The sequence below is a fragment of the Eptesicus fuscus genome, chromosome 4, assembly GCF_027574615.1.
Source record: "Eptesicus fuscus isolate TK198812 chromosome 4, DD_ASM_mEF_20220401, whole genome shotgun sequence".
Lineage (NCBI taxonomy): Eukaryota > Metazoa > Chordata > Mammalia > Chiroptera > Vespertilionidae > Eptesicus > Eptesicus fuscus.
This window is the reverse complement of record NC_072476.1, coordinates 57,189,869-57,205,190: the sequence shown is the minus strand read 5'-3', so window position 1 is coordinate 57,205,190 and position 15,322 is coordinate 57,189,869.

The window sequence follows — 15,322 nt, the reverse complement described above, 5'->3', positions numbered from 1 at the left end:
ATTCTCTTTCATTTTAAAACAATTTTTAAGCTTGTAGACTATTCCAGGCTTAGAACACTGGTCCACATTTCTACTTTTAAAGAAGCTAGAATTCTGCCAGAAAAGTAGAAATGAATATTTTGAGATAGGGAAAAAAAACAAAAAAAAAAAACTGGATGTTTTCAAGTCTGTAGCCAGTACTACCTGGGCATAAGTATCCTTGGTTTGGGGCTCCATGCGGGTTTCACAGTCTCCTACTTGGATCCCAAATTTCCCACAAGGTAATTTTGTCTGTGAATGGCTTCCTAATTATTGTTGCTGAAAGGGATATGAGTGGGGAACCTCCTATCTCACCATTTTGCTGGTATCACTCCTGTTTATTCCCTTTCTTACTTTCTCCATTTATCACTATGATTGTAATGTCTCTATATTGCTGTATGTGCATCTTGTTATCCTCTCAGGAATAAATAGCTTATCCTATGTCTAACTGAACACTATCACACACACACACACACACACACACACACACACACACACACACACACACAGTAATGGACCTCTCTTAATCTCCTATGGACCTGTGGACCAGTGTTCTAAGCCTGAAATTTACTCTGATATATACAAAAAATTATTTTTAATTCTAAGTAGTTTTAAAAACTAGAGTCTATCTTAGCAATGGTCATGCACTGGGATATGCTTAAAGCAGTGTAAAAGATTAGCAGTCTGCTAATTCCATCTGCTTCCTATATAAAGGTGAAAATGTATGATGCTTTCTGTCGGTATTACAACCCATAGAGAGGAATCCCCAAGAGTCTTTGCAGTAAATTATCCAGGAATAAATTTTAAGAAATAAACATGCAAGACTAATATGTGGAAACCTATAAAATTTATTGAAGAACATAAAAGATAATCAGAATAAATAGAGTCATAACACAGTTCTGGATGAGAACAGTCAGTGCTTTGATGGCATTAATATCCTCCAAATTATTCTATAAATCCCACAGAAACAACAAAATATTTTTGGAACTTATTAATTCTAAAATTTGCCTTGAAAATGAATTATCTAATAATTGTAAAGAATTAATGGGAAAAATAATGAAAGATAACTTATGTTACCAGAATTTGAAGGACAGCTGCAATTATAATGTAAGGCTATGATAATTAAAATGTGAATACATTTGTAAGGAAATACACAGATCTATGAACTAAAATAGAGATTTTATAAACATTCCAATGTATATATAAGAATTTAGTATAATGTAGATGTAGATAGTTTTTAATTTAAAATCAGTGGGGAAAGACAAACCTAGGAAAACAATATCCATTTAGACAAAAGTTCATAAAATATTTTATTTATTTAATGCCAGTCTCTTATTTATGCAAATATATAAAGTTAAATTAAATATATGCATACATGTATATATAAGTATATACATTGATGAGCATGAATTTAATAGAAGAACATACAGACTAGCAGCTAATTATTTGGATGGCAAATGTTTACCTAATCTAAATACTCCATAAGTCCTAATATTAAAGTTGAAAATAGATGCCTACAAAAATTGTTTAATAATTATAACTGAAAATGATGACATATCCAGGAGAGAAAGGGAGAGAGAGAGAGAGAGAGAGAGAGAGAGAGAGAGAGAAACAGATATGAATAAATATCCTCACAAATAAAATAAAGGCTTGGTATATAACATAAATGTCATAAATTCACCATAAATCTCATAAATCAATAAGAAAAATAAAGAACCTAATAGGAGAATGGGAAATATATATATATGCAATTCCTAGAAGAATAATTTTAAAACTACAAAAAATGTATAAGTATATATATATTTAACCTCACCAGTAATCAATTATATATAAATTTATTTGTTGACCATCAAATTTGCAAAGGGAAAACTTAGAATTTGATAGTATAAAGAGTTGTTAAGGTATGGAAAAATGAGCACTTAGATCAATTTTGACCTATAAATTGTCTTATATTAAAATGTTTTATATGTAATTCTTTTGACTGCAGAAACTCCTCTCCCTTTTAAGAACTAGAACACATATGTGCCTGTGTGCCCATGCTCACAGATGTTCTTCACAGTATTGTTTGTAATGTTGAGAAAAACTTGAAATAATCTATATTGCCATCACTAATACAGAAGTTAAGAAACTTTTTATTCACATAATTATTTGTAATTAAATTAATTGGGGGCAACATCTATATTAATAAAAGGGTAATATGCTAAATAGATGGGACATCTTCAGGACGACCATCTGGACGTTCATCCGGACAAAGCCACAGCGGCTGCGAGGCCCGGGGCTCAGGCAGCAGTGGGCTCAGGCAGCTATGAGCCCCAGCAGCTGCAAGGCCCGGGGCTTAGGCAGCTGTGAGCCCTTGTGGCTGCAAGGCCCAGGGCTTAGGTAGCTGTGGGCTCAGGCAGCCGTGAGCCCTGGCGGCTGCAAGGCCCGGAGCTCAGGCCTCGCAGCCGCAGTGGCCAGCAGTGGCAGCAGCAGTGGGGTGATGGGGGTGGCGCCTTCCCCTGATCAGCCCAGTCACCACTCCCCTCCCCCCTGCAGAGGGAGGCCAGAGGCAGCAGCAGTGACGTGGTGATGGGAGTGGCACCTTCCCCTGATCAGCCTGGCTGCCCCCTGCAGAGGGAGGCCAGACTACGGTTTAGTCTTAGGCAACCCTGCTAGCTGTTCTCAACCTGATGGTCTTAGGCGACCCCGCTAGCGGTTCTCAACCTGTGGGTCGCGATTCACAGGTTGAGAACCGCTGCTGTAGAGTCTAAGACCATTGGAAAACACAGATATTTACATTACAATTCATTAACAGTAGCAAAATTACAGTTATGAAGTAGCAACGAAAATAATTTTATGGTTGGGGGTCACCACAACATGAGGAACTGTATTAAAGGGTCACGGCATTAGAAAGGTTGAGAACCACTGGCCTAAGCCATCAGTAGGACATCCCCTGAGGGCTCCTGGACTGTGAGAGGGGGAAGGCCAGGCTGAGGGACCCCCATCAGTGCACAAATTTTTGTGCACTGGGCCTCTAGTTAGTTAATAAGTTTATATAGGTTTCAAGTGTACATATCTATGATACATGATCTGTGTATTGTATCGTGTGCCCACCACCCAAAGTCAAATCATTTTCCATCACCATATATTTGGCTTCCTTTACCCTGTACTCCCCCAAACCTCTTTCCCTCTGATAACCACCATACTGTTGTCTGTGTCTATGATTTTCAGTTTTATATTCCACATATGAGTGAAATCATATGTTTCTTAGCTTTTTCTCACTGACTTATTTAGCTTAGCTAAATAATATTCTCAAGGTCCATTCATGTTCTCTCAAATAGCAGCATTTAATCTTTACTTATGGCTGAGTAGCATTCCATTGTACATATGTACCACATCTTCCTTATCCAGTCCTTTATCAAAGGGCATGTTGTCTTGGCCACCATGAATAATGCTGCAATGAACATAGGGGTGCATAAATCTTTGTGAATAAATGTTTTCAAGTTTTTCAAGTAGATATCCAGAAGAGGGATTGCTGGGTCATATGGTAACACTATTATTAATTTTTTGAGGAATTGCCATGTTTTCCATAGTGGCTGTACTAATCTACATTCCCACCAGCAGTGAATGAGTTCCTTTTTCTCCACAACCACACCAACACTTGTTATTACTTGTTGACAAAAGCCATTCTGTCAGGTGTGAGGTGGTATTTCATTGTAGTTTTTATTTTCATTTCCCTAATACCTACTGAAGCTGATCATCTTTTCAAATATTTGTTGGCCATTTATATATTTTCTCTGTGTCTGTTCTGGTCCTCAGCCCATTATTTAATTGGGTTGTTTGTTTGTTTGGTGTTGAGTTGTGTGAGTTCTTTATATAGTTTGGATATTAACCCCTTGTCAGACCTGTTGTTTGCAAATAACCCCCAATTGGTTGGTTACTTTTCTGTTTTGTTGGCAGTTTCTTTGCTGCAAAGAGGCTTTTTAGTTTGATATAGTCCCATTCATTGATTTTTGCCTTTACTCCCCTTGCCTTTGGGGTCAAATTCATAAAATATTCTCTAAGACCAAGGTCCATGAGTTTAACACTTATGTTTTCTTCTATGTAAACATAAAAGAAAATTATTTTTGACAAAGAAGCAGAAAACACACAATGGAGAAAAGAAAACCTCTTCAATAAATTGTGCTGGGAAAATTGGAAAGTCACATGCAAAAAGAATGAAACTAGTCTACAGTTTGTCCCCATGTACAAAAGTTAATTCAAAATGGATCAAAGACCAAAATATAAGATTGGAAACAATAAATTACATAGAATAAACTTTTTAAATAAAGAAACTTTAAAATATGTTTTAGTAATTGAAATTATATATTTTATGTTATTCTACATAATAGAATTCTATGGACTACTATGTAATAGTATCCTATCTAATAAAGAGGTAATATGCAAATTGACTGTCACTCCAACACACAAGATGGCTGTCCCCATGTGGTCAAAGATGGCTCCCCCATGTGGACCCAAGATGGCCACCACAAGATGGCCAGCAGGGGGGGGGGCAATTGTGGGTGATCAGGCCAGAAGGGGAGGGCAGTTGAGGGCAACCAGACCTGCAGGGGAGAGCAGTTTAGGGGTGACCAGGCCTGCAAGGGAGGGCAGTTGGGCGGGACCAGGCCTGCAGGGGAGTGGTTAGGGGGTGATCAGGCTGGCAGACAGGTGAGCAGTTGGGAGCCAGCAGTCCTGGATTGTGAGAGGGATGTCCAACTGCCCCTTTAGGACCGATCCCAGTGGTTTGGGCCTAAACGGGCAGTCAGACATCCCTCGAGGGGTCACAGATTGGAGAGGGTGCAGGCTGGGCTGAGGGACACCCCCCCCCGTGCACAAATTTCATGCACCGGGCCTCTAGTTCTACATAATTCTACTATATGGACTACTATGAAGCTATTCTTCCTTCAGTGAAATAGTATTGTATGTCTAATATTGAATTATCTTTGAGATATTTTGAAAAGTATAATAAAGCTACTTGTCAAACAACACATATAGTAGGATTCCATTTATGTAAAATGGACACACAACATTCTGTGTGTGCATATGCTTATGTGTTTGAACGTACAGAAACATATCTGGAAGTAAATTTACTCTACTTCATAACAGTTATCTAATGAGAAACAGTGAAATTAAGGTGGTGGTGAGGGTTATGTGTGTGTGGTTAGGGGAGGGCTTTTACTTTCTATTTTATGTATCCTTTTAAATTTTAATTCATCACATTTAATGTAATTTTTAAAGAACTATTTAAAAAGTGGTAGTTCAATAATGCAGTAGCAGCTTATAATTGTTGACATTCAAAGACATCTAATCTAATAATAGACAAATATGCAAATTGACCGCACCTTCGCTACACATAAGCCACGCCCACCAGCCAAGCCACACCCACCAACCAATCAGGACGGGTATGCAAATTACCCCAACAAAGATGGCGGCTAATTTGCATATCAAGACAGCATTGAAAGAAGCCAAGAGCTGCAGAAGGGAGTAAAGCTTCCAAGAAGCAAGCAAGCCGGAGGGGGGGGGGGGTGGCGCGGGGGGAGGAGAAGGGAGGAGTGAAGTCAGGGCCGGGGTCAAAGGGAAAAGCAGGCGGGCTGGAGGAGAAGGCGGGGCGTGCGACAAGGGCGGAGCGGAGGCGGGGTCGGGGGCGAAGGGAAAAGCAGGTGGGCTGGCGGAGAAGGCGGGGCGGGCGACAGGGCGGAGCGGAAGTGGGGTAGAGTGCAGCAGGAAATCCTATTGCAGGATTTTTCCTGCAATGGGAATGCTAGTCTTTTAGTAAAAAAATAAACAAGAAAATTTTGGACATTGTGTAAAGCAGATAAGATCACTCTCTCATCTCAAATACAAGAGTGTATTTTTGAGTTGTGTGGTCAGATATGAGGCTAAGATCTCAATCTGGCATTTCAGTTGTTTGTTTAACCTGAGTGTCCTGACTGCAGAAAAAGATGCCTGGCTGTTCTGAGAGGGATGAAGAAGGATCAGGGACACTCCCTCTCCATCTTTGCTAGAGCACAGAGCCCCAGGAAGGACATCCTGGGGCAGCCAGGGCTCTGAGTCCTTTTGTGTGCAGCAGCAGGAACTCATGCCAGGGCTTCATTGTGTTTGGTCTGAAAGAGGAGAAAGAGTCATCAAATTGCCTGAATAGAGGGAACATTTTTATTGAACCATCTACTGGGCTAAATTAATTGAGCAATGGAACATGACAGTTCAATAGGTGAGCTTATCAAAAGAACACAACCCCCTAGGGCACAACCCCAGATGGGTGCCTAAGCTTTCCTGAGGAAAGTGATTGCTTCATGATAAAATATAATTGCCCCCTATTGTTACATTGCCCTTTAATGAATCCCACCCAGCACCTAAATATGACAAATTGGAAGGGATGGTGGGCCAGAGGGTTGACAGTTACATCTGATGTTAAACCATATGAGGCTACATAGCTTTGAAGAGAAGCTATCTTTTGTCTTGTAAAATCAAAGAATCCTTTCTTGATTGCCTCAGTAGGATTCTGATTAACACAAAGCTTGAAGAATGTTGCATTTTATTTTTAAATTACCCAAATAAATTAATCTCATAAAAAATAAACCAAAAAGATGTGTTTGTGAGAAAAACATGCAATATTAAATGAAAGGTGCTTTGTAATCTATTTAATTATTCCTTTACTAATTTACCAAAAATATTAGTAATTATTAAAGAGCCAGACAAAATGACAGAAGCTGTCATCTAATGGAATCATGGTTTGTTTGTTTGTTTAAATATTTTATTGATTTTTTACAGAGAGGAAGGGAGAGGGATAGAAAGTTAGAAACATCGATGAGAGAGAAACATCGATCAGCTGCCTCCTGCACACTCCCCAGTGGGGTGTGCCTGCAACCAAGGTACATGCCCTTGACCGGAATTGAACCTGGGACCCTTCAGTCTGCAGGCCAATGCTCTATCCACTGAGCCAAATCAGTTAGGGCTGGAATCATGGTTTTTATTTGGTGCATAAAATATCTTAATTTTTAATATTTAAATAGCTTACCTCTTTAATTATCTAGGATGCTTCCAGCTGTAAGGAATTGAATACTGTGTTCAAACTGGCTTAAACAACAATGGCAATTATTGCTTCACATGTCTGGAAGTCTAGAGGTAGGGCAAACTTCAAGGTTGATTTAATCTAATGTTTAATTAATCTAATTTAATCTAATGCTATTTTGTGTGTGTGTGTGTGTGTGTGTGTGTGTGTGTGTGTGTGTGATTCTCTAGACCAACACTATTCAATGGAACTTTCTGCAATAATAGAAATGTTCTATATCAGCACAATACAGTGGTAGCCACATGTGGCTCTTGAGCACTTGAAAAGTACTACTGTAATTTAGAAACTGAGTTTTAATAACCACATATAGCAAGTGGCTAATGTATTGGATAGTGCAATTCACACTGTGCCCCTTACACACCATGTGATAACATCATCCACAGGCTTGTGATGTGTTGTCTGCATCTAATCAGACATGAAATCATTCATATCAAAGCAAGGAATAGTGATGAGGGTTTGCCCACAAGAAAAAAATATCTTCTTTTCATATTATATTGGCTAAAATTAGATCAGAAGCCCATTCCTGAATTGATCACTGGCAGAAAGATGATATAATTATTAGTCCTCTTGAGTTCATTACTGTTACAGGAATAGAGTTGCCTTCCTGTGGTGTCCATAGGCTGTGTGGTGATGGATGACACTGAACATTAGTGGTATTTGTAAAGCAGGAGGAAAAAGGAATTGGATGCTGGGAGGGCAGCTAACCATATTCCTCCTCACCCTGTAAACTGCAGTCTGTGCCACTAGTCAGAATGAGGCATGTTTCTGTGTTCTGGTTTCTACCACTGCCTCATTCCTAGCCTCCTTATCCTACTGCTCTATCAAAGGAGGTTACTGGGGAAAAATTGTCCTTAAAGGGGTTACTAATAGTGATAGCAAACTGTTCCTCTTCTATCTTTCTGTGGTCCCATTGTGTTTCCTAGTAGTGAAAAAGAAAACATCTGGGTCTGAACTTGCAAAAATCACAAACTTTGCATCACAGTCTCAGAAAGCTCATGCTGTTTTGTTTTTGATGTTGCTAAACTTAGTTTCAAGCAGTTGTCCACCTTGCTATCTGTCAGCTCAAATATTTTAAACTCGTGAGATTCTCTCTGCATTGCAACTCCTTGCCATTTTCTAGATCTCACCTTAGACATCTCTTTTTTCCAGGAAGTCTCTATTTATCTAAGTACTAGTAGCCTGTTTGCACGAAGATTCGTGCAATAGACCTTCATTCACCTGGCTTCCTGCACCAGTTTTCTGCTGGCACCAGGGACCCAGGCCTTGGCTGTGGCCACCGCCTTCTGCCTTCTTTCAGGGTCCAGGCTTGGCCCTGGGTGGTGGCCTTGGACTCGGCCGCACCCAGCGTCCCTGCGACCAATTGCAGGAGCCGACCCCCAGTGGTCTCCTGCGATCGGCGCAGGCTCCCCGCTGGCGCCCAAGGCGGGGAAAGCCTCAGGCGGCTTTCCCGGCCTTGGGCTCCACCACACCCAACGTCCCTGCAATGGTTTCCTGGTGGGCATGGTTGGTGGGCATGGCTTGGTTGGTGGGCGTGGCTCGGGTGTAGCGAAGGTGCGGTCAATTTGCATATTTGTCTATTATAAGGTAAGATAGGTTCCCTGCTTTGTGGTTCTATAGCATTCTATTCTTTTCATATCTTAGCCCTTTTTATACTCTACTGTTTTCTCTATTCATCTTCTTCTTGACTGAAAGCTCTACCAGTCTTGTTCACTTGAATATCCCTAATGTCTATCTTTAATATCACAGGCATGTAGAAGGCCATCAGTAACTATTTTGAATTAACAAATAATGCATGCTGAATAAGTGAACTGCTTAATAAAGAGTGTCTATACCCATCATATAAGATCACATAATACACATCATTCTAGTCCTAAAAAGTCATACATATGCACATACACATTCATATAGAAAGTTTTAATAGTCACCTAATTATGAAATATATTCTTTTGGAAATTAAAGATGATTTGCTGGCTCAGTAAAAAAAAAAAAAAAAAGTTCCAAATTTTGGTTAACTAACATTAGCAAGACTTTCTTGGTGTAGAAGTATTATGAGACTTTGATTTTTTAGGAGCCTAAACAATTTCATTTTCAGCATCTGTATGTGACAGAGCAGAATATTTCTTTCCAGATAGCTTATCTCATGGGAAAGGCTGGAAATCCTTTGAGAAGTAGATGAGCCATTGAAGCAGACCTTGCAAAACCAGATATAAATGTTCTAGAGTGACACTTATGCTGATTTTATTTAATACTAGAGGCCCAGTGCACGAAATTCGTGCACTGGGGGGGTGTCCCTCAGCACAACCTGCACCCTCTCCAATCTGGGACCCCTCAGGGGATGTCCAACTGCCGGTTTAGGCCCCATCCTGCAGAAATGGGGCCTAAAACCAGCAGTCAGACATCCCTCTCGCAATCCGGGACTGCTGGCTCCTAACCACTCTCCTGCCTGGCTGCCTGATTGCCCCCAACCGCTCCCCTACTGGCCTGATTGACACCTAACTGCTCCCCTACCAGCCTGATCACCCCCAACTTCCCTCTCCTGCAGGCCTGGTCACCCCAACTGCCCTCCCCTGCAGGCCTATCACCCCCAACTGCCCTCTCCTGCAGGCCTGGTCAACCCCAACTGCCCTCTCTGCAGGCCTGGTCAACTCCAACTGCCCTCCCCTGCTGTCCATCTTGTGACAATGTGTGGGTGGCCATCTTGTGATGACGTGGGGGGTGGCCATCTTGTGATGACGTGGGGTGGCCATCTTGTGATGATGTGGGGCGGCCATCTTGTGATGACGTGAGGGTGGCCATCTTGTGACACGAGGGCATGAGGGTCAATTTGCATATTACCTCTTTATTATATAGGATAAGCATGCTTTTTCACCATGGTTTGCTTTGTAATGACAACAAAAAATAAACAACAGTCCTTAGTCACTCTGCATCATCAATTAAAAGCTTTGAGTTAAGACACAATACAGCAAAACAAGCTGTGCTTCATTGTTACTCCTCATACAGATCTGTTGGAATGTATGCAGCCCAGTATTCACAGCAGAAGGAAGCTAAAACCCTCAAAGCTTTCCCTCGGTGGAGGAAATATTTATTTATTTTTTCTTTTTTGTGTCCATCCTTTCACATTTATTTATTTTTATTAAAAATTTTATTGTTGACATAATTGCAGGTGTTGATATTTCTTTTCTTATCTATATATATAAAAGCCTAAGTGACCATTACAACCGAACGACCGGTTGACCAGTTGCTATGACATGCACTGACCACCAGGGAAGACACTCAATACAGGAGCTGCTCCCTGGTGGTCAGTGTGCTCCCATAGCCAACCTCCTGTGGCCCCTCCCCCCAGCCTGCCCCCCTCATAGGCCTCAATTGGGAGGGCCTGTCAGCAAGGGGTGGAACCGCAGGAGGTTGGCTTGCCGGTCCCCTTGATGGCCCTGATCGGGGGGGGGGCGGCTGATCAACCTCCTGGGGTCCCTCCCCTTGGCTGGCCGGCCCCCAGAGAGGCTTTGATCACCGTCCAGGCTGAGGCACCCCACCCATGCACGAATTTGTGCACCACGCCTCTAGTATAAACATAACTGTAATCTCAAAGACTATTTTAGCCCTTTATTCCCATAGAAAATAATTTGAAGGAACATTGAGGACAACTGAGCATCTAGAAACATAACCAAGAAGACTTACATTTGGCCATAGAGTTCAGAAAAGGTGCTTATATAACAAATTTGTTCTTCCCCCTATGGAAGCCCATAGAGGAGCTACACTACAAATTTGTAGGCATCTACTCTTGATTTATGGGATACACACACAAATCCTGATGCTTAATAGGTATGTAAAAAATACATAAGAAGTTTTTTTTGCCAACATTTATACATCACAAACTACAATTTCAGCCTTGGATACATAATAATTAAAATATAGATTATTGGGACTCAAAAAGTAGTACTTTTTAAAGTGATATGAAGATTAGTTTGAATACTATATTATAAGGTAGCTTGACTTTTAATAGTAAAAAGGGAAGTCATTGAAAAAATGTAGCCATTACTTATAAAAATTAGTACCTTTTATTAATAAAAGCACATTTATTTATTTAATACCCAAGTACAATGTTGCAGACATAGAAAGATGGCTATCCATTAATAGGTCATGATCACGTAGATGGAAAAGCCATTAGAGAATATTAATTTACACAACGTAATACGTATTGTTAGGTAAAAGTGTGTACCAAGTGCACACAGCAAGAATGCATCGTAATGACTAATCATGACTTTCAAGCTGGGGAAGAGGTGGTATTTTTGCATAGAACTTTAGGATTATGTGAGTTTGACCGGATTAAGTAGATGAAAGACGATTCATAAGGAAGAACATTTAGAAATGCATGAAGACACACTGCATGATATATTTAGGCGATAAGGGAGATCTATGCAGACAGAGAAAAATGTACTTGAAGAACATTGCCAGAGGACGAATCTGAAAAGATACTTGGGACAAGAATGTGAAGAGTTTTATATAATCTAAGGACCTTGAATTTATGCTATAGATAATAAAGTAGACTTTTTGCAGCATGTGGCACATAATGTGTACATTTTAAAAGATTTTTCTGGCAAAAAAGGAAGAGAAAGATATGAAACAGGAAGAGATTGGATGAAAAGGATGAGCAATTAGGAAGTGACTTTGATACCATCAGAGAGATGAGAAGCATTTTAGTAAAGGTATGACAGAGAGAATTAAGCAGAGGATACCGACCCAGGACATCTAGGGTGTAAGCAGTCTTCCTTGGTAATATGGGGTGGCAGTCATGAGAAAGGAGTCAAGGAAGGTTAAGGAACCTGGCTGTGGTAACGATTTCATGCTAGATAGGGAATGCAGGGGGAAATGTACATATAGTTAAAGATAAAGGAAGTTTACCTTTAGACACGCTGAGCCTGCCATATCTGTGGGACTCCAGAGGGAGTTGCTCAGTGGGCTGATGGAAAAACTGATCTGGAGCTCACGAAGAGATTAGAGGGAGAGATAAAGAAACTGGATTAATAGCTCTAAAGGTGATGGTTTATTCTATGACAGTGGATGAGACTTCCCAGAGAGAGCATGTAAAATGAAAAGGGAGACCTGAAGTACAAATTACACTTATGGACTGTACCCACTAAATAATTAAGTAATAAACAAAGAGCGGCTGTAAAGCCTCTGAGAGGACAGTCAGAATGAGTAAGGTTTGTTTGTTTTTCAAAACAAAAAGGAGAGAAATCTGCAGGGCCAGCTATTATCAAGAAAATAAACCAGATTAAATAGAAGAAAAAAAGCCCCTGCATATAGGTGAAGGGAGGCCTTTAGTGATTTTTTTTTTTTTTTGATAATTTTTCTGTTGGTGATAGAGACGGAAGCTGGAATACAATGAGTTAGATTGTCGATTGCTATTCTAAGGCTGATAGTGTAGGTAAAGGGAGAAGACAAGGGAAGGTGGGAATAGTCATGGAAATTCTCTGGATATCATTGTGAGTATACCTAATAATTAATGCTGAATTACAAAGCCTGAGCCAGAATGTCACTTTTAGCATTATTATATGTTTCTAATTTCACCAGTTGTGTTAGCCTCTCTTTCACATCCTCAGTTGGCTAGTTGGAAATAAAAAATATCAAATCATCCCTGGCTGATGTGGCTCAGTGATAAGAATATTGGCCAGCACACTAAAGGGTTGTGGGTTTGATTCAGGGCACGGACCTGGGTTGCAAGTTCCATCCCCAGCCCCAGTTGGGATGCATGCAGGAGGCAACCAATCAATGTGTCTCACATCCATGTTTCTCTCTCTCTCTCTCTCCCTCTCCCTCTCTCTCTCTCTCTTCCTATATCCCTCCCTTCTACTCTCTAAAAATCAATGAAAAAAATATCCTTGGGTAAGGATAAACAAAGGGAAAAAAATCAAATGAATAAATACCTGCAGGTAAGCTGGTTATTTAATATTTTAGCATTATATTCTATTGAATATGCACTGTCTATGACAACATAAAAAAATCACATATTTGACAGTGGTATTGGGAAATAGTTTATCAACAATATTTCCCCTAAATCATTAGTGTCATTGTCACAGTCATAATATGAAAAAAAAATGGGGTATGGATTTATTCTGAAGAGACCTTATTTTGCCTTTCCTTTTCTCCCACTAGCTGGCTACATCGTTTAATTACTGAGGCTACAGTGTAGATACTCTCTGTGAGCTATGCCATAATTGCCTCCCAACTCCTTTGAGAATCAGTTATGGTTTTCCCTGAAATTAAAATTGAAACTAAAATGTGAGATAGATGACTCCTGTATATGATCAAATCTTGTAGTATATCTTTCTATTCCAGATACATCTTTCACCTCTGAAATGAAAATAGTTTATTTCCACTTGAACTTGCACTTACATCCATTACACATTTTGAATCTACATTGGACTTTGTTGGGTTCTAAAAGTTCATTCTAGTTATGTGATTTTTAATATGGATACCTGCTCACACTGAAGATATTGATCTGATTTAGCCCATCTATTCAACCACTTTCCAACGTGAGTTAATGTAGGCCTGATGCATGGAGAAATCTTAACCCTAACCAAAGCAAGGACTTTTTAACATACGTCACACTTAGGTCTTGTGTTCTGATCTAAACTGGTATACAATGGCTCTGAGACCTGAAGTGAATCTTATCCCATCATCTGAACTAAACTTCTAGGAATGAATTCAGTTTTATTTGCTGTTATTTCTGAGGCTACATACTTTCAGTAGCATATTTTAACTAAGAAGTGGGGACCAAAGTTAAGAATAAATTTGCTGTCTGTTAACCTTAGATAATGCCTACCACAGTTCAATATCTTGCTGCTCTTTTCTCAAAACTCTTTCTATTCATCCTTCTTAAGCAGCTCAGTCCCCAGAACAAGCCTACTGACATCCTTAATTAGGCAAAAGACTGAATCTTAAGTCTTGTGTTTTAATCTAAACTGCACACACTCTAATTCCCCTGAACTCCAAAGTATTGTTGTTCTCACTGAAAAATACATTTGAATAGATGTTTAGTCTTTTTCAGTTTAAAATTTTTATCTGACAGTCATTTATCATAAGTTGGATCTCACATATTTTATTACGTCACATAAATTAGCCTGGTAATACCCTTATCCAATGGGGGAGGGGGGACACACCTCTAGATGCATGCAAGCAGTTTTTTACACATGCCTGACTGAGCTATCAGGTATTGCAGCTGTCATGCGCAGCTTCTCACATGGCTCCCAATGACCCCCTTCCCCTAGTATTCATGCCCCTCTGTAATCTCCTCCTTTCAGTTATGGGCTGGATCTAGTGATTTTCTTCTAATAAACAGAATATGGGAAACATGATGGATATCACTCCTGTGACAAGGTAGTAAAAGCCAGGCCTTCTGTTTTGTTAGCAGGCTCTCTCTTTCTGTCTCTAAGGAGCAGAAGCTATAACGAAGAGGCCCAATGTGTCAAGGAATAGCCAATAAGAAACTGCGGTCCTTCTGCCAACAGCCATGAGAAACTGAGTTCTGTCAACAGTGCAGGAATGAACTTGGAAGTGGTTTCTTCTTTAGTAGAGCTTTCCAGTGAGACCTCAGACCTTGATGACAGCCTTGTAAAAGACTGTGAAGCATAACATGGGCCCATATTCATGACCCACAGACTGTGCAATACTACTAGTAAATGTGGGTTAAGCTATTAAATTTTGAGGTAGTTTGTCAAATAGCAATAGAAAACTAATGCATCAACATTCATCCAAATGACAGTTATGCAGGAATACCCAAATGCCTAGTGAAAAACACAGAGGAAAGCGAAAAAATGTTTCTTAACCAGGCAATGATCCTACACTTTATTCTTTAACAATAGTCTCATATCTTCATTCGATTCTTATTTACTATTACTTCAGAGACCATTCAAAAATCAAACTTTTCAGATTTTCCAGAAAAAAAGTAAATTAAAAAAATAATGGAAGTGGAAACTTCAAAATGCAGACAAATTCCCAGTGGCTAGGGAGTACGATATGGAAAAAGGGAAAAAAAGAGATTTTGAGGTTAAATATTAATGTAACTTCATTTTAATGTATGACTTAATGTAGTAAAAAACACAGTTTAAAATTCTCTGAGATTAATATATTTAACACACTAAGATCTTAATTATAATCTTGTCTAATTAATTAAAGTCTAAAATATAATTTAAAATAAATTCAACATAA